The sequence below is a fragment of the Typopeltis vanoorti genome, chromosome 22 (assembly GCF_054136105.1).
Source record: "Typopeltis vanoorti isolate ZY-2024b chromosome 22, IOZ_Tvanoo_1.0, whole genome shotgun sequence".
Lineage (NCBI taxonomy): Eukaryota > Metazoa > Arthropoda > Arachnida > Uropygi > Thelyphonidae > Typopeltis > Typopeltis vanoorti.
The window spans coordinates 41,247,306-41,267,916 of NC_143570.1; the positions used below are offsets into that span (position 1 = coordinate 41,247,306).

The following is a 20,611-nucleotide window of genomic DNA, read 5'->3' on the forward strand; positions in this document are numbered from 1 at the left end:
GAGTGAAGAGGTGGATGGAGAACAAGAATTTAAAACTGGTACGGAAGTCCGACGACGAAAGAAGACACGACAATTTGACTACGACCTTCATGACGAAACGCCAGAAGATAAATTTAGAGTGAATGTGTTTTATACACTTCTAGACGTTGCAATGTGTTCGTTAATAGAACGTTTTGAACAACTAGAAACATATTATGATAATTTCAATTTCTTGTATAGATTACTACAAATTAATAATGAAGATTTACGAAACAATTGTGACGATTTAGAGATTCTCTTGGAGGACGGCGATAATAAAGACGTAAATGCAATAGAACTATATGACGAGTTATGCTTTCCGGGATATTTTTCGAAAGGATAATTTAAATATTCAAAACCCTTTCGATATTCTTAATTTTATTGTGCCCAATAATTTATCTTTCCCTAACTTTTCAATTGCTTCTATTAACCTTGCCTGTTAGTGTAGCGAGCGGTGAACGTTGCTTTTCCAAGTTGAAATTGATTAAAACCTACTTAAGAACAAGTATGTCACAAAAAAGGCTTGTTAGTTTGGGTTAATAGCTATTGAAAATGATGTATGTGCGGAATTAGACGTTAAGACCATTATTTCTAATTTTATGAATATGAAATCAAAAAAAAATAAAATTATAATTTAAAAAATTTCAAGTATATTTATGTAATTTAATTTATTTTCTGTTATTCTATAAAGATGTTATTTTTTGAATACTTATATTAAATGTTCTAATTATTTCTGAATTGTTTTCTTATTTTCTCATCTATCTTGAGTTTCTTTTATTTTCCTAAAAGATAGTTCCACTTATAAAAATTATTAAAAAATTTTTACAAGTTACTAAGAATTTAGTAACTTGTAAAACGCAAGAATTTTTTAAACTTTAGTTCAAATAAATTTTAACTTTAATTAAAATTCATTTTAATTTTGTTAGCGATTCGGGTCGGTGAGAAGACTATAATCCATGTATCATTATATATTCAACAATTAAAGTGAAGTGGCTTTATCAAAATTTGCTTTAACTTTTGAGAATTTTTTGAATATACGGGTTTTTAACGATTATCCTGTCTAGTCAACACCCCCGGTTCGTTACATTTAGCGAACCAACGTGTGGCTGTTCTGTCAAAATTTATTTAAGAAATTTCAAATAATATAAATTTTTATTATCGTAAAAGAACCACATAAGCCCAGATCGTTACAGGGGCGCTTAGATAGACATTGCATGCGGGCGACAAAGACCCTAGCGCCGGCTCTGAGTAGGCACGCCTGGTTGGTCGAGCGGTTAGCGTATCTGCTCTCCAGCCGAGAGGCTGCAAGTTCGACATCTGCGACCCTACCACTTCTTATAGCAGAAGGCTTTACTCCCAAAACCCAATGAGGTACAGGAGTAACCACAGGGCGTCAAAAATGATATCACATGTGAGTAACTAACTTGTCAGTTGTCTCAGCTGATTGTATAAATTGCAAGTCTCCAAATTGGATTTGATCGTCCGGCGTATAGAGGGAGAAAATATTGCATATCGTAAGATTTTCTTTGGATCAGTTCCATGAAATGTATTTATTTCAGGAGCTTAATTATCTTTTTCGGATTGGACAGTCTCTCTCTTTTCTTGATGTGTGAGCAGTGGAGTTTGTTTCGCACGAACTTCATGGCAATATAGACTGGAACTAGATTTTTATTTCATCAGTTATTTTCATTAAAAGGATTGCCGGTTTTCAAGCTAGAAATAGCGTCTTCTTGTAGATCATGTAATAGAAATTCTTCTTTGATTTGTTTTTTTTTGTATTTTTATCAATCGTGATGTGGATGGTACTGTGTCCATAAGCTGGTTTGTTCATTTTTCATTATGGATTGTACTTGTTTGTAAGTTAGTCCGTTTTATTTAATATGGAGTCTGTAGCTTAGACCTTTTTTTAGCTATTTCATCAACCTTTCCTCCATTTTTTTCCAGTTTAATATGTAAGTTGTTATTTTAAAGCATTATTGGCGATTATAGAACTCCTTTAACGTTTGTCTGTATAATTAAAATTGTTTTCTGTATTTCCATGTTTTATTATTGCATCTTGTCATATTTTCCACTATCGCTTTTGCTATTAGTCTATATTTACTTTCATAGAAATTATTGTTGATTTTAGTGAGAAATTATCAATATTATTTCCAATTCTGGTTGTCTGGTGTTTGCATCATTTACTCGACCATTTTAGTCCCATTTTTAATTGAATTTTTATATTAATCAACTGCTCAGTATGAACTTATTGGAGATGAGCATAACACTGTTCTGTGCTGGGTTGCACCATACCTTTTTTTTTGCTAATTCTATAAACAGATATTTTGTTATTCGTTCAATGAACTATGAACATGTTGATAACTTAGTAATTTAGTAACAAATTTTTTCAATAAATAATATATCCTTATTTGTAATGATGAAATCAGTTTACCATTGTCCATTTTATTGGAGAAACTTGTTTGGGTTATCTTTGTCTAGGCTTACAGGCTTTGAGGATAGCAATAATCCGTTCATCTAGCTGTTATTCGTGCTTTGGGTTGCTGTTTTGCAGAATTCCATGATGTCTAGTTCTTGTTCTATTCAAATATTTCTTGTTCTGTTAGAATATTTCATTTATAGGTTAATCTCTTTATCTTATCCTTATCTATATTGGCTCTGAATATTGAGATTGTGAGCTAGTTTTGTGGATATCTAAAAGATAGCTCAGTTACTTTCGCTTTTTTTCTAAGTTGTCCAGTACATTTATATTGACTTGCGTATAGGCAAGTCAATATAAATGAGTCAAGGTCGCTGTGAGTCAAGGCTCACAGCGACGTTTACTTTAGTCCTGGATAAGTTTCCGTTTATTGTGCACGACAAACGATGTAGCAAAGGAGCTTGCATTTATAATCTTCATAGAGCAGATAATTAGATAAATTTGTTACTGTCAGTGGTAGATATCTGGAGAAGCCGAGTGAGGGTAACAATCAAACTTTTTTTTTTTGAGATAAAAATGTACACTTTGGAAGAAACAGCAAGGAATAAACGCGTGTGTAAAACTTCCAGAATACGTTGATAAGTTTGCAAACGTTTCAAGAGAAATATATGCGATCACGAAGACGTAATTGCCATAGACTCACAGTTCGAAACGTTAATGTAGGACTCAACATTTAACCTTTAAATGTATTACTATTTAATATTGATCGATACCAGGAACAACATAAATCCAAACCAGCTCTATTTCTTATCTTTCTTCCTTTGAACTTCACTGATGGAGAGCTGTGACGAAAAGCTGCGTATTTTGGCATTTTTTGGAGTCTCCACAGTCTTTTTACGCGGTTTCTGAGTGCATAAAGAAACACTGCAACATTTCAAACTGCTTGATGTCTTATTGGTTTTGTCGGATCAGTCCTAACATGGAAAGCAAAACTGTGAAACTCCTCATAAAGATGTGTTGAGACTGACCCTATTGAAACATTGTACAGCGATACCTCTCTCTTTTCTTTCTTTCTTTCTTTTTCTTTTTTTTTTTTTTTGTGTGTGTTCATCATCTTGCTTCTTAACAACGGTATAATCTCTGGTATAATCTACGCAAAATTATTCAAATAATTCTGTAACGTACAATAGCAAAATATCGATGTAACATCCGATGATCAAACTGTTTTGACCCCTCGTAACCAAAATCCATATCGACTGCTACTTAATATCTCTGGAGGAGGCTTATTCGCATTCATGACTCACATTACTAAATATCTTCTGAAAGATTTGAATGCTTTAAGACGGTATAATGTATATAATTATGATCATAAATTGGTATTGCAACTTGGGTTCGATTCCCGTCAGTGGAACCTTTATCTGGTCTCTTTCGACGAAAGGTGAGTTAGCCGGTCTCATACGGAGGGTAAGAGGTGGGTTTTTTTCCCACCCGGAAACTCAGGTTTTTTTCGTCCCCCAGAACAGGCAAATCGGCCCATGAACACACGCATCTACATCTATAGACATAGGACACACTGGGAGGGATAGGGCTAACCATCTTATTCTCGAAGCAGTCGCGGTTTCAAATCGTAATAGGCCATGCCTAATATACACTTAAGAAACTATGAAAGTTTCGTGAAAATGAATTGACCAGAGAGTTTACGGGAACGCGCCCGCAGGCATAGTTTCTACATTCGGGTTTGAAATAAGGCTGGATCTAATATCCACTTGAATTTTATAACAATATGCATTTTTTTAAAGCTCACTTTTGGGTAATGCTATCCAAAAGAGGAGCTTTGTTCCATTGTTCGTTGGGGTCACGATGTATCATAGTCTTTTTTTTTTTTTTCGGTTTTTTATCGAACGGTCTACATTTTAGACAGTTTTTCCATTTCAGATTACGAATAGGATAAAAAACGTGAAAGTCTTTTCCTTCTAAGTCCGCTGTTGCGACCACACAGAACAGCATTTTGAGGGCAATACAGCCCTACACCGTACTTATTGTGCCGCGAGCCGTAAAGGCATGGAACAAAATCTATCGTGGCGATATTCAGTTGAAGGACCTATTCATGTACGCCATTGAAATCTTGGTGTCGTCAACAATATTTCATCGACGGCTGACAGCTCTAAAGCTCACCACTCCGTAAAATAAACCAAATCAGAGATGAACTTTGATAACAATCGATGAAGTTGGAAGTAAGCATTCTAATGACATAGGCAGTTATGAGAACGTCCTTTGATTCTGAATTTTTAATATCATTTTTATTTAATTCTAATTTAATTTTAATTCTGTTTAAAATCAGTTTCATCTTTCGTCTTAAAAATTGAAATATCTTGTAATGGTGATATTAGTTGTATCCGTTTTACTTCAAGACAATTTGGAAATCTCTAAAATATAAACTCCGACGTATATTCTATCTCTTTATTTATTTATTTCTTTTTTTTTTTTCATTCCCTGCACTTTGGAATATGATACAGAACAGTTTCGTATAAAAAAAAAGTCCTCCCAGCTCATGGATTATAATTTATCTAGCTCCAGATTTTTTTTTTTTTTCTTTATCGACACTGCGGACGTTTTTATAGACCTTTAAAAAAATCTTAGGGGTATATTAAAAATCGGAAACTCTAGAATCAATCGATAGTTCAAACACAGCTAGAAGCAGGCATTTTGAAATATCGAAGAAAAAAAAAAATGCTAGCACAGCGCATGCGCCTTGACGCAATAAACCTCATGGATACTGTCAAAGAGAAACGAGTAGTAGTAGAAAATTGTTGCAAAAGAGAACAGTTGTCATTTGAATGTCGAAAATATGTCCATTAGGTGATTGTCGCGGTGTTTATCTAACAAAACGTTTCCTCCCGAACTAAACAAGAGAAACATCATTTTCTGCATTGCTGGGTTCCCACCTGAAAAGGATTCCTATACATCTTTGTGACATGTAAGATAACTATTATATTCAACTGCTGTTTGTATTCACAGTCTGATTCATTCCATTAAACTTTTGTCAAAGAAAGATGAATGGAGTACCTTTCAAATACACACAGTATGACGCTGTTAATAAAAGTAATGACCGAGATTTGGAATACAGTATGACAACACATACCGTACACAAAAATAAATTGGATTATTTATGAAACTACTTAAGTTCTCTAGCTTTTAAACTAGCGTATAAAAACTATGAATGATAAATCTGTTCGTCATACCGATCATTTTTTTTTTTTCAATGGTAAAGGAATTGTCTATTATAAATAAATAAACAGCTAAGTTTGGATAGATATGGTATATGGTTCGATCACAAAGATCGAACCCACAGTCATACAAGTTGCTTTTTTTTTTTTCTTGATCCAAAACTGAGAAAAATAACTGATATAAACTCTTCGAATATTAGAACAATATAACATCAACATTGAAAGAATTCTCAGAACGTGATCTCCGTTTTTCAACATCAACTGATTGTGAAAAACTCGATATTGTAGGAAAGTGTATGCTCCCTCTTATCCATTGCTTTTCAGTAATACTATCTTTAATGCATGACTAAAATAGAGAAACAGTGGAAGATCAACTTGCTATTGCTCCCCTTGATCGCTTCTATGGCGATCAAGGAGCAACAGCAAAAGTTTATCGCCAAATGAGTTGGGCTATTTACTATTGAATTTTTCGAATTTATTTTTCACTTTATGATGGATCATTGTTGGAAAGAGCCACTATTTGTAACAATGTAATATAGTACATTATTGCAAATTATTACGGCTGTACAACAATGCAGTATAATGCATTGTTGGTTTGATCTCTGGAGTAGGGTTGCTGGACTATGTGAAAAATAAATTCAAAATGCTAACATAATATATAAAATTGATAAAAAGAGTGTGAGAATAACCTTAGACCACCCACGATACACATCCGATTAGGTAAGGAGATAATATTTCATAATATTAGATAAGTGGAATAAACAGACTTCAGAAAATGATGGGGAATACAAAGACCTTTGGTTGACCGGGAAGTTGAGTTCAACAATTATACGAAGTGAATATACAACGAAAGACATCCTTTGCGGGCAATAAAAGTCAGGCAGACTGGGCATCAGGATGATGCCCAGTCTGCCTGACTAATTAGGGGACAAACTAAGTATCTTCTAAATTTTCCATGTTGTCTGTCGGACTATGTTTTCCATTTTTAAGATTGAAATATTGTTTTTTACTTAAGTATAAAGAGCTAATAAGCTTCATTTCGGCAATGAAAACATTACTTAAATTAAGGGGATATTAAATCCCACAACTTAGTTTTAAAACCACATAGTTTTTCGGTTTTAAAACTATGTGAGATTTAATATCCCCTTAATTTAAGTCATATTGTTTTTTATTTTTTTTTTTCACTTTTAAGATTAGGCAGTATTGTAGATACATATTTGTGTAAAAGTCTCAAATATAAATGCACTTCATAAAAAGAGTTATTCCGTCTGTACGTATGTATGTCAATCGTCGGCTTTGTCTGAACGACATTTGGTGTTTAGAATTCTTACGAAAATAGATTTCAATTCTGTATTCACTGAGACGCGATTTTGCAAAGATAAAGTTGGGAAAAATCATTTTTGAAAATGAACAAAGTAATAACTCTGTTTCGTTTGGATGGCATTTAGTGAAATGTTTTATTTAGGATGTCAACTAAAAAGTTTCAGTTAACCGAATTTTGGTGTTTTAATCGAATCATTTTTTTGGGGGGGGGGGGAATGATAGCAGTTATTGCAATCGTGTAGGAAGGAATTGAATGATGCAAGTAGTTTTGGTTTTTACTTAATAACTCGCCAAAAGAACGAGCTCTGGGTTTAATTGTTGTAACAATGAATAATAGGACTTTACAAGAATTGCGACTACAAACATTATGAATTGTTGGGCAGTTATGCATTGTACCTTTTTTTTTGCGATCATTTAAAATCTCTTTTATTATTATTCTACAGCGTTATCCACACGGTATTCTTTAGAAATCCGAGAGCTTTCTTCATTCCACAATACTATGTATTGCAAGTTTTTATCGATTTATATTTATATCTTATCATTATTTTCTCTTTCAAGTATTCTTTCAACTTCCAAGCTTAATTTGACTTTAAAAGAAACGCACAAGAAAACCGAATGTTGCGTTTCTACCCAATTTATTTCTTTGTTCATTAAAGAAACTGCAATAGATTTCGAATATCCAAGAATATTAATGACTGCGTTTGCTTCAGAATTAAGTTTTGTGCATCGAAGCAGATTATTTTGACTTAAGGAAAAAAAAAAAAACCCAGCAGGGATATCTGAAAACAGCGAGTTTTGCTACAGTCAGCTGATGTTGGTTTCCATTACTGTAATGGCTCGTTCGTTCGTTCATCACTTAAGACCTGGCTGGCAAATGTCTGGAGTAGGTAATGTAGAGAAAAATTTCTCTCCTTTTCACATATTGAAGTAGATCGGTGGACTTTACAGCCAATATCCAGATGCACACACACACAGTATATACACGAATTGGAGACCATCGTGCAACCTGCCCTCCATGAGTTTTACGAACATGAAGTATTACTTGGTTCTCGGCAGCCATTACTTCAAGTGTTGCCATTTGCACATGTTATTTGTTATTTTAGAATGCTACCACTTAAAGATGTTACATTAAGGAGGAACTGCAATGCATTTTAGTCTCAAAGAAAAGGTAAAACAATTTTGGGGGAAGTTTTGTAGTTTTGTTAAATAGGTTTTACCTTCCGTTTTGTGTGTGTGTGTGCGCGCGCGCGCGCGTTTAAAGCAACGTTTCCCGAACTTTTTCTACGACGGAACACTTCACAAATCCAAATATTTTCACGGAACACCTTGGTTATTTTGTAATGTATTAATTAATAATTAAATGTTAGTTTGGCTGATTTTTATTATTAATTAATAATTGATCATTAATTAATAATTAATTAAACATAAACATCATTAAATTAATTTGTGCTGATTTTCATTGATATATCCCATTCTGATCATCAAAAATTTATAATATTATTATAACTACTTACGAGTGAATGCAGACTTTTCCTCCTGTGTGCTGGTAGTTTTCCCCTCTTTTGTACCTCCTGGAGATCGCTTTGTAGGCTGGTGGTGGATGACTCACTATCCGTTGCATTACAAACACCTTCAATAAGAGATTTCTTAATACCAAAATTAAATAAAGTCCCTTGTCTCTTATTCATATTAAAATTTAAATCTGCAGGCCTATTACTTTTAAGAAATCACGGCACTATAGTGTCGAAACTTTCGCCCTACAATACGAACTTGCGAAGAAAGTATTCAGTATTACTAGATTTGAGAACCGGATACAGACTACCTTGGTCTTCAATTTTAGTGGAATTTTCTTTATACTTCCTTGCTGATTGGTCACTACCATTTGCAACACAGATGTTATTTCTTTCAGTTTTGAGAACAGAGGATACGTCGCCCATTGTTGTAATCGGCTTGCAGGGAATTTTTATGATAAGTCATAAATAACTGTATTCCCTTTCCCGATTGTTGAAAGGTTTCGATGTGTGAAAATTAACGATACACAGATGTTAATAGGCGTTCTGGATTCTGAGCTTTTTGACATACTCACGACTATTATTCTCCTCAGAATATTTCTACTATAAAATATTTATTCATGAAAAATGTTTAGAAAACTAAAATGACGAATTCCAGGAGAACTTCTCGCGGAACACTTATTCACCTTCCGACGAACACAATTTGGGAAACCCCGGTTTAGAGTGCATTTTGAAACTTGTTGGTTAGAAAAAGATGGAGATCTTAAATAGAAATATTAAAAACAAACAATCAAACAAAATGAAGGATTTTGTTTTTTTGAAGAAATCTGTATAGTAGAAGGATTGTACGATTTCTCTTTTTATCATTTTTGCAGCTAATCCTCTCTCTCTCTCTCTGCACTATAAAAAGATGCACGACCACTTGAAACGGATGTGAAGTCACACATGCAAATTTTATCCTCTTTAATATTTTAATTTATTTTGTTTCTCTCCTAAATACTAATGTAACTTTGTTTATCGATTAATTGAATTTTACTTTGGACTATACTCTAATTTCTTACTTTTTTTTAGCTTGGGAACTAGTGTGATTTTGTTTCTTTTTCTCAGCAAAGTAAAAACTATTAAGTAGTGTTAAGCATACTCTTTCAAATGAGCTTATCAAGCACATTTTTCGTTAATGGCAACACTTGGAAGTATAACAATAATCATTGGTAATAAAAATGGTAAACAAATTTATTTTTTGAATGGTGACATTTTATTATTATTAAGATCCGTAGGATATTCTGGCACCTATAAGTGACCCTTTCTATTCCTCCTTATATCAATGAAACATCTTAACTATTCCCTTTTCAGTGTACAGTATATTCCAACTTCTATCAACGCACTCTTCTTTCAGTATCAACTGCAATGAATAATTCTTAGTAACTTTTAAAATTGCATAACTCAATCTGCTATAGATACAATAGTAATGCGATAAACTGTCGTTCAGATAACCTATGTTTCGTTTTATGGTTAAATGATCTCCACTGTCGCCTACCGTTCATCTAGAAATCAGAAGCAACATTCACCAAGGATTTGTGACCTTTTGAAAGAATTGTCTTGACGTTGTAAGATTTAAGACATACAATCTCCCAAGAGTTCACAAAATTAGCAGATTTTAATTAAGAGTTCCACTAACAACGCTGTTTCTTAAAGTTCCGGAGCAACCTATCTGGCAACAGTTAGAAAGAATGCAGGCTAGCAACCGGAATATTTTAAATCGCTATGAAAGCAGACTCTCATTTTAATTTCGTAAAAGTCACCGAAGTGCAAAATCACGACAAATGAGGAGAAGAGTACAACAAACCAGAAAAGACTAAGTGGAATAATTGAAACGTATTTTATAATTTCTCCACTGACGCGACTTAGTGTTTATGTAAATTTTTTACGTAAAATTTTACGTAAATTTTTTATGAGCATACGTAAAAAGAGACACGCACGTGCGTAATAGTAACATCGATAATGTTAAACGTGTTACTAAACAATACAGTTGAAGTTTTCGTATTGTGTTTAAATAACAGTGGTTTTTTTTTTTTTTTTTTTTTTTACTGGTAATGATCAAGTGTCGTGTCTTGTGTGTCATTAATGATTCGTTATGTGTGGGTTTCCCATGCCACAACATTTCTATGAAATGACGTTTTCTGTGTAACAGACATGCAAGACTGTTATTCAGTTGGAGAGTAGCAACTGCTGCACACGTTAATTTGGGATTGTGATCGGAACGAAAAAAATAATGATAGTTTTTCTTGACGCGGCCTCTAATTTTAAGTATTGCCAAAAGCAGGGAAGAGTTAGTCTACCAGTTTTTCGATTTATCCGTTAATTGGATACAAATAGCGAATAGAATTCTCATTGAATCCATCCCTGAGTATTTATTATTTAGCGCGCGCGCACGCACACACATACACACGCACGCACAAAGAGAGAGAGAGAGAGAGAGAGAGAGAGAGAGAGAGAGAGAGAGAGAGAGTACATACTAGGCAATAGAAGTGCTTCCTCTCTCATGTTCAAACAGTCTCGATACAGACTCTGGCTTGGCAGACAAAGAGAAACACATACAAACTGGCCTGAGAATATATGCAGTTAACAGACATAACACACTTAACATTAATACCGTGAATCGCTTAGCTAAAATTTCAAATAACTCAGTTCCGCATTCTAGGGAATTTCCCATGAATAGGTAATATAGAGAAAAATGTATGGAAGAAAAATGTAGCAGCGTTTAAAAAAAAAACCTACACGAATTAATAGTATTGGATAGAGTTATGCTGGAGTAATGAATACTAGAAACTTTGTAAAAGATGCATGCAGTTAACAGACAACTTTTATTAAATTTTTTTCTGCACTCCACGTATTATAGAGAGGTAAGACACATGGATGCTTTCCAGAGTATTCTGTCCTATACAGTTTGGTCCTCGTGTAAATTTTTGCAAATTATTCTGTAACTCCAACTTTCTTGCACATAGGATATATCTTGCCTCAGAATAGGCATAATGGCTGATTTAATGGAAGCTAAGCTTAAAACATATTTTATTAAATAATAAGTATTATTTAAGATATATTTACTTAATGTATTTTATTAAATTATTTATTTTATTATGAAAACAAATTTATTTATTATTATTTTCGTGATTTTTCTATATTTTGTCCCTTTTTCCTTCAAATAATAGAATTAAAAAATATACACCAAAATAATATCTAAATGGTTTGCAAATATGATACTAAAAGAAAACCTCACAATGAATCATGGATTGAGATATAGGATTGTTTCATTCAATCCAATACCCTTGGAGGGTAATGGATGGCAATGCTGTAGCCAATGAAGTTCTAACTGAGGCTCGGCTATTGCTGTTACCCTCCTGCCATGATCAGAGCTTTAATTTAATAGCTCAATAACACCTTATCCCTACACTGTCCTCTACAGATAACGGGGAATATGAAAAGCATTCTTGCTTCGCCCCTTTAAGCCAGTCCTTATAAGGACTCACAATGAATCAATCGACCGTGAGATACGGTCGATTGATTCATTCAATCCAATACCCTTGGCAATGCTGTAAGTTCTAACTGAGGCTCGGCTATTGCTGTTACCCTCCTGCCGTGATCAGAGCTTTAATTGCTCAATAACACCTTATCACTACACTGTCCTCTACAGATAACGGGGAAGATGAAAAGCATTATTGCTTCGCCCTACATATCAGCCGAAAACTGATATGTAGGGATAAGAATAGCCCCCAATGTAGCTCATGCATGTCGTACGAGGCGACTAAAATGGGTACCCATGAAGGCTAATGGATGGCAATGCTGTAGCAAATGAAGTTCTAACTGACGCTCGGCTACTGCTGTTACCCTCCTGTTATGATCAGAACTTTATATTTATATAGCTCAATAACACCTTACACTGTCCTCTACAGATAACGGGGAATATGAAAAACATTCTTGCCTCGCCCCTTTAAGCCAGTCCTTATAAGGATAAGGACAGATCAGCTGGGTGATGTGCGGATGGACAATGCTTAGCCAATTAATTTTTTTTTTTTACAGATCAGCTGAAATAACGTTCTTTTTTTTAGAAAAAAAATAGCTCGTTATTTCAGATCAGCTGAAATGACGTGCTTTTTTTAAATAAAAAAATATAAGATAACAACTGGAAGGGAAAAAACTACAGAAATGACTCCTTAAAAGTACGTGGAAACGGGAAAAACTATCAAAATTACTCCTTAAAAGTACATTTCTTCCATATCCATGATAGTCCCACATTTCTTAGAAGAAGGTATTAGTGAACACCGTAGTAGATCGAAAATGCTTTTACAAAAGTTTAAGTTTTTCTAACAGTTGAATGACAAGCTATTCCAGACGCTGTTAGCAGTGGAAGAAAAACGAAGGCATTTTATGACAGAAATTGGGACAAAAAGTCATTGATGGGTCGTTTTATACTGGATAACTGCATTGGCTCTCTCTCTCTCTCTCTCTGTGTGTGTGTGTGGGGGGGGGGGGGTGAGAGAGAGAGAGCTGCTAAATCGATAAGAAAATAACAGAGCCTGATGAGATTTTAATGGTTCGGATTGCAAGCATTTGAGACCACATAGACATATAGGTGGCAGCACTGTTTTTTTGTGAAAAATCTGTTGAAAGGTCTTTTGACTAGACGGTGTCTGCATCACATCACGTAGAATTAGTGCAATGCAATAATTGATAAATATGGTTACGGCTAACATTTCTATGGTTAATCGAATAAGAATTCGTCTTTATCTCAGTTAGTTTAACTGAATGTTATTCTGTAGAAGTTATATTTGCAGATGCAGACCGAGTTCCTCAATTTAGAAAAAAAAAAAAAAAGGATCTCGGTGTGTTAACTGAATTCGAACTATAAAAATTAATCATAGCTCTTATCCCTGAGATGGGATTAAATATTTTTGATTAAATATAGTTCAAGTATAATTATTTGGTATAATAAATCTCGACTACGATGAATATTATTTGTACATAATATTGATATTTTTCAAGCATAAGGAAAAAGTCGCTACTGATTTATTTAATAAAAAAGCAGTTTTTCTTCCTTCACATGACTCTTCGTTTAGGAGGGACCCGACATGATGTGGAAGACATGCTTCTTTCTGTTGAATTCACAATTTTTACTCTACATCACTTACACGTATTGAAACTGTGAAGTAAAGTTTGTTGCTGTGAGCATGAAACCCCCAATCTCCGTTAAACTGTTTGCAATCATTTCGCATAAAACGCTGTGCTTAGCTTACAAAATATTCTGTCATATCGTAAAATATGCTATAAAAACATTTTTGACAATTAATAAAATAAACTGTCGAAAATAAGATGCTGTTAACGTCAGTGAATTGTTCCGTGAAAACTAGCTCTCATCTTCCAATAGAAGGCAAACCATACTATGGCAGATGTCCGCCTTAAATACTTGGGAATATCAATATTAACTGAACAAGTTTCTCCAAATCTTTTCATAGAACTCGTGCAGAGTAATTAAATATATCAAGAGGAATGGAAAGGAGGCTTTCAGGTTGTGTTACCTTCTCCGTTATGATAACAGTTGTGAGCAATATGAGTGGATTAGACTTAACTCACTTTCATCAAGGTGTTGTCATAGGCCAACGTGTGAAACATCCGTCAGTTTGTATGTATGATGACGGCACTGCAGCTGACATCGTTAAAAGCAGGTCAAGCTAATCTTTATTTCCGTTCATTCGTTAGTGTGTTTGTTTGGAATAACCGCAGCCGTTAAGGCCGTGATGTCAGTGTATTATCTCTAAAGTGTGTGTGTGGGGGGGTGCTATTGCCGGTTTTTCCATCTCAGAACTAGTGTATAAGACCAAATACGCACCTTGACTTGACTTTTAAAAAAAAGTCTTATAGACTGGACTCGTACTCATACCTTTCCAACCAAAACGGTATCGCAGCTCAGTTCGGGAATATTCTTAGAGGGGGAAAGGAGGTTCGATTCAAACCCGGGTTCAAGTAGTAGGTTATTTAAGAGGGTACATCCCGTCTGTTAATTTTGGTGCTGGATATTATATATATATATATATATTAAATTTTTCGCCAGCTCATCCTTCAACCGAATTCCACCAGCAAAGTTTAAATCCTGCTATGAAACGTACATGAATGATGTCATCGGGCAATTTGAATGTTGGGACACGTTTGCTTTAACGCTGTGTCAGCCATAATACCGCCTACCCTGAGCTAGGACATGCATTCCTCTACTTAATGAAAGTTTGAAAATTAACTCTCTCTTTCTCTCCTTCTCCAATAAAAGCATAACGTGCACAATACTTGTTGCCCATCTCTCACTTCCATAGGTAAACACTGAAATAATGCATTATATCAAAGAGCTTTCTTGTAAGGTACCGGCTACTGAGTTACCAACTTGATCAGGCATAAAGAAAAAGTAAGCTATTGATTTATAAAAAAGAATGATTTTTCTTCCTTCACATGACTAATTTAGAGGGATTACTTTTGTAGAATGCTGCTGGTCAGTAATCGTCAACAGTGTTGATCACAATGGAAAAACAAAGAATCTTTCGGAGTTCGATAAAGGGCTTATTGTGGGTGTGCATCTGGCTGGATCCATGATTTTGAAAAAAGCAGATGACTGTTTTCTCAAAATGTGAAGTATCCCGGGTGTTTAATCAGTGAAAAAATAACCCACATTGCTTGTCTAAGAGGCGTACCTGTGGTCCTAAGATTGTCAGGAACGAGAGCATTTAATGAAGGCTGTTCCCACCCAAATCTCATCGAAAACTATGCGCAAGGAATGAAAAGGACCGTTATTGACAGTCCTATGCTCATACGGAAACCATTGATTTCTGCGAAGAACCGGAAAGTTACAGTGGTGTCGGGAACACCGTGACTGGACACTGGAAGACTGAAAAAAAAAAACATGTGGTCCAATGAGTCACGGTGCACCTTGTTCTGTACCGATAGTGGGCAAAGAGTTTGGCGGGAACCCCGTGAAACAATGAACACAGCCTTGCCTTGTAAACGCAACTCAAGATTCTGGAGGTAGTGTCATGGTGTGGGGCATGTTCTGTTTGTATGGAACGAATCCTCTGATATTGCTGGAAGGTCGGGTGTCCTCCAAGGAATATCTGAATATTGTTGCCGATCAAGTCCATCCTGCAATGTCGACTTTTTATCCAGCAAATGGTTCAGCGACTTCTACCATCTTCTCTGACCACACAAAGCCCGGATCTGAACTCCATTGAGAATGTATGGGACATATTAGAAAAAAACAGATCCGGGAGCAAAGTCAGTCAAATCTGTGCCAGTTAAAGGACTGTCTGGTGAACGCCTGGTATGTTGTAGACGTAGATGCAATCCGACACCTTTTGAATTTATACCAAACTGCACTCAGTCTAAAGGAGGTTCAACACGGTACGAAATAAAAGTTTCTGATTCAGTGGTCGATATGTGTAGGTAAATTGCCTAACAAGCAATCTTTATACAAATGCTTTGTTTCCTTGTCTGATTCTTGTACTTTTTCTTATCTTGTTTTTCCTTAAAACTAACTAACGTACCAAGGTAAATATAATCCTCCACAATTTCAATACGATTATCTGTTAATTTTAGTTCGGTGTGATCTGAATTCGTCATTAGTTTGATTACCTTTTTTCCTAATTCTCCTTCAAGGTCATTTAGTATTTTCTGAGCTTCATTTTTATTTTTTGCTAAAAGAACAGTAATCAATAACGCCATCTATGAATCAGAAACTAAACTATGTTTAATGAAAAAAATTACTTATAAATTATGACAGGTTTGGCAAGCGACACATAGATAAGAGTCTTGTATCTTGAAATACATGCTTATCAGTAGATACAGTACGTGTTTTCTTGCTTTTAATAGATGTACACATTCATCCACTGTATCCTACTCAGTTGGAAGAATGATTTTGTTCTAATAATTCCAGATTATTATTCGTAGCAACATCACGCATGTGTCATTTGCTACAGGAAGTCCTCTACCTTCTTAATATGAATATTTCCTCTTTTTCTTGACCAGTACCGGTATGGCACGTTTCTAAATAAAAATTGGTTCGTTTAGCAGCACTTTCCATATGTCCTTGAAGAATAGTTAGAAATCAACCAAGTAATGAAAGGCCAAACGATAGAATCTGCTGCCAAAGGAACATTTCTCACGCGAGCTATTAATAGTTAACAGTTCTGGAAAACGTATACACGAAACAATGCGTGTGCATGCAAATATCTCTTCGCACGTGCATAGGCTTATTAATTTGGAGTCGGAAGTTGCCTCGTCTGCTATAAATGCCACGCAGCAACCTCGCGAGAGTAATTATTCTCACCACTGGCGACAGTGTTGTCATTTTCACGCAATATCAGCATGGAACAAATGTATAGAAAGAAATCCTCAACAGAGTTCTGGACAGAGTGAAAAATCTGACTGCTTATTTGCTGGAAATATTTTTGCAGTCTTTTTTGAAACATTCAAAGTCCTATTAATCGGGAAAGAAACATGGCAATTAAGTTACAATGAAAGGGGAAAAATAGTGAATATAGGTTGGGGTGTTGTATTGTACGCCCACAGATGCGAGACCCTTCGACACATCTGCGCATGTCAGAAGAAGACGAATGCATTCCGATAATAGGGTAATCATTCCGTCTTATAGGATGAGTTGTTTATTATTACACGTCGGAAAATTAACTTTTCTTTTATGAACATTGTAGTTTTTTAAAGTGGTAACTAGTTTGCTTGTATAACAGTTGGAAATGTTTACGTATGAAGCATGTGATTTCGCGTGTTGGTAACCAGTTCGTACATCCATTATTTCTTTCTCCCCTTTAGCATGAATTAACTCTTCTTGGCACATTGCCAAGCTCGGTTCTATGAAGTGTTGGCGTACAATAAAAAGAAACAATCCCTACCTGTGCGATCCTTAGGTACGTTCCCAATTCGCTGTCGAGGTTCACTTTTTTTTATGCCTTAATTTCGGTTCATACTTGAGCAACACTTACAAATCCCTTTTCTGTAACCACACTTCACTGCACTGACCTCGCTATTTGAGGATTCAATGTGCATTCTCATTATTTATCACTATACACAGCTAATCTAAAGCTGGTCTGTCTATTGGCGTGACAAAACCAGTTAAAGGGGTGGAAAGCCCTACTACTCCACGTATGAGGGGGACCAACTCACTTCATTTTGACAGTAAGGAGATACGCTTTTTGTTTAGGGCTTCTGTTAAAGGCAACTGAAAACATTCACATGGAGAGAAGTATGCTAAAAATAACATTAAAAGATAGGAAGACAAATATCTGAATAAGATTTCAAACAAGTGCCACGGATATTGTAAAATACATTAAACAGGCTAAGTGCAGATGGGCTGGCCATAATGCAATGACAGCAGATGAACTAGAAAAACAACAGAGTGGAGACCAATGGATGGAGTAAGACGAAGAGGAAGACCGAGAAGAAGGTAGAGGGATGAACTGGAACAAGTTGCAGGAGTGAGATGGATGGGAGAGGCAGAAAACTGAGTGGTCTGGAAAACCATGGGGGAGACCTTCGTCCAGCAGCGGACAGAACCAAAAGGTTGAAGAAGAAAGAGATTTGCATTAAGCGTTTTTTTTTTTTTCCGGCTTAAGGGTTGTGTTGTTTTCTTAACTATGCTGTGAAATTTCTGGGTTTTATACATAAGAAATATAATTGAAACTATAGATGTCTATGAAGGGGGGGGGGGGGATCAACCCAACACTGACGTCCTTCCTCGATAAAGGTTTTAGTCCATTTGATATTTCACATTCATCTTTATTCAACAATGCAAGACAAAATAATTAACATTGAAATCAACAAATATTTTTTGTATTTCTTTGAGGTAAAGCCACACGACTCTCTCAGAAACGACAGCCTTCTGTTTAAATACCTGAATTCCAATCAAAACTTGCGTGTCAAATTTTGGCTGCATACTGCATTTAGATTCTTACGCGACTGCACACCGAAAATAAAATGCGATATATTTCTTGTAAGAATCCTCCCATTGCTTCAATATGAAGCGAACATGATGTTAAATAATACTTCTCGGTTGCCGGGGGGGGGAAGAGAACGGAATAATTCTTTCAAGGCCAGAAGGGTGTGTGAAATTTTATTGGCATCCATTGTACGCTGGCGTGTTCACTTCAGAATAAAATCCACTTCAAAGAAAAAAAAATAAAAACTTTATATTCATCGCAGTTAATCTTTTTCACATTAACTTGGTTTTGAGTAAAATCACTTAAACATAGTCTAGTGTTGGAAGCTTTTGCCGGAGCCTGAACTTAAGTAAGGCTAATGTTGGGTTTACCTGAGAAGGCCCAGTTTTTCCAATGGACACCGTGAATTCTAGGAATCCTGCCTGCACGGAGCAAGAGATCCATTCCTTGTTCTTTCCTTCCCTAGGCTAACAAACAATGCATCTCTTATTCAAAATAGCTGTATAATCCATAAAATTGTATTTTCATCTCATGAATCATTTATTTCACTGTATTTTAAACACGTGACAACGCCTTTTCTCACTCGAACTGACTCTTAGGGGTGAGTTTCATCATCTTCTGCTGTCCAAAGGATTATTTCTTGTAAGCATTCTTCCTGCGAACCTTTTATTTTGCTAATTCTCTAATGTTGCAACCAATCTGTAACGTAATGAAGAAAACGCTTCCGTTTTTAAGATAATAAACACAGTTTTAATTCCTTTATCCCTTTAAATAATAAGCGATAATGTAAGAAACTGAGTTTTCTTAACTTTCCTTTATTTATAAGTTGTCTATTGATTTTGGTTTATCAGGATTTGATTCTCCATTAGCTGGGAGATTCGTGCATTCGCTATTAAGGCCGTTTTATTTTTAAAACGAGCTTATTTGGAAATAATTCCAAATGAATTATTCAGGCAATTCATTTGCTCATTTTCTTTAGCTCTACATCATAATTTAGTTAAAGAGAAAAGTTCTCTCAACTGATTGCTTTTTTTTTTTTTTTTGCTATTTGTATCGATAATAAAAAACCATTCTTTTTCTTATACCTGTCGCATGATTTGAGAATCTCTACGGTAATCCTTTTCTAGATAGCACAGGAAAAAAAACAAGAGTGGGACAAGCAAAAATTAAGTGGATAATACGGATATGACATGGATTATTTGCACAAAAGAGTTATGTTGTTGGGTTGGTTTTATCTATATTTACTCAAGCCTAACCGAACAAAATCTGCATGAAAATTATTTCGTGTAGGTCCTTCTACTACGAGAATGGTTGATCTCTTGTCTTCTACTAGCTCTGTAAATTTATAATTGAAACCTTCTTTCCCTACTACAGTCAAGATTGTCCTTAGACAATGTTTTTGCCGCTCAGAACTGCACAAACTTTCTGTTCGTGTTTGCCTCATCGCAGTCTATATTAAACTCAGATGTCTATAATCCTAAATAATTGAAACAACTCATTTAAGAAAGCTGTAAAAGTCTGATATAAAGTTCTTTAGTAAAGTATTTTTAATCATCTCTCTTTTTTCCCCATAGTAAATTGTGAATTAAAAGTTCTAAATTATCCAAGCATTATTAATCTGATTACAACAGTAATACAACATTACTTTGGTCACCAGCAAAGCATATCAATTCTACAGTAGTTATTCTCTACACTTCCTGAAAAATAACCGCATTGATAAAATATAAAACTGGGTAGTGGCCCCTTGCCTTTAATACAAAACATCATACATCCCCTTCTTGGAGATGTGTTTTGGCATTACGGGTAAATATTACGATTAGTGATCAGATCTTATGCCACCTTCACCACGAGTTGCCTTGGTCTTGCACTACCTGTAGGATCAGCTAGACTTGCATCACTTGCAGGCGCAAACTTGACTTGTTTGTCTGTTTGCTTACTTGGGAAATGGAGTAAAACCAGGTTTAAAATTGCTTGGTATTTTTAACAAAACATAAAACTATTTCTACAAGTTTTTAAAATGGGATCTATACAAGAACACCGTATCTCCTCGCAGTTAGTATGTTATTATATATATATTAAAGATGCCAAGCTATTTTAAACCTGGTTTTACTCCATTTCCCAAGTAAGCAAACA

The 20,611-nt window shown here is 35.1% G+C and overlaps 1 protein-coding gene across 3 annotated transcripts in view; it reads left to right on the top strand.

Moving 5' to 3' along the window:
* The window catches only part of LOC150094348 (beta-1,4-N-acetylgalactosaminyltransferase bre-4-like), a 329,825-nt gene that overhangs the window by 86,472 nt on the left and 222,742 nt on the right, over positions 1–20,611 (top strand). The gene's annotated exons all lie outside the window — the stretch shown is intronic.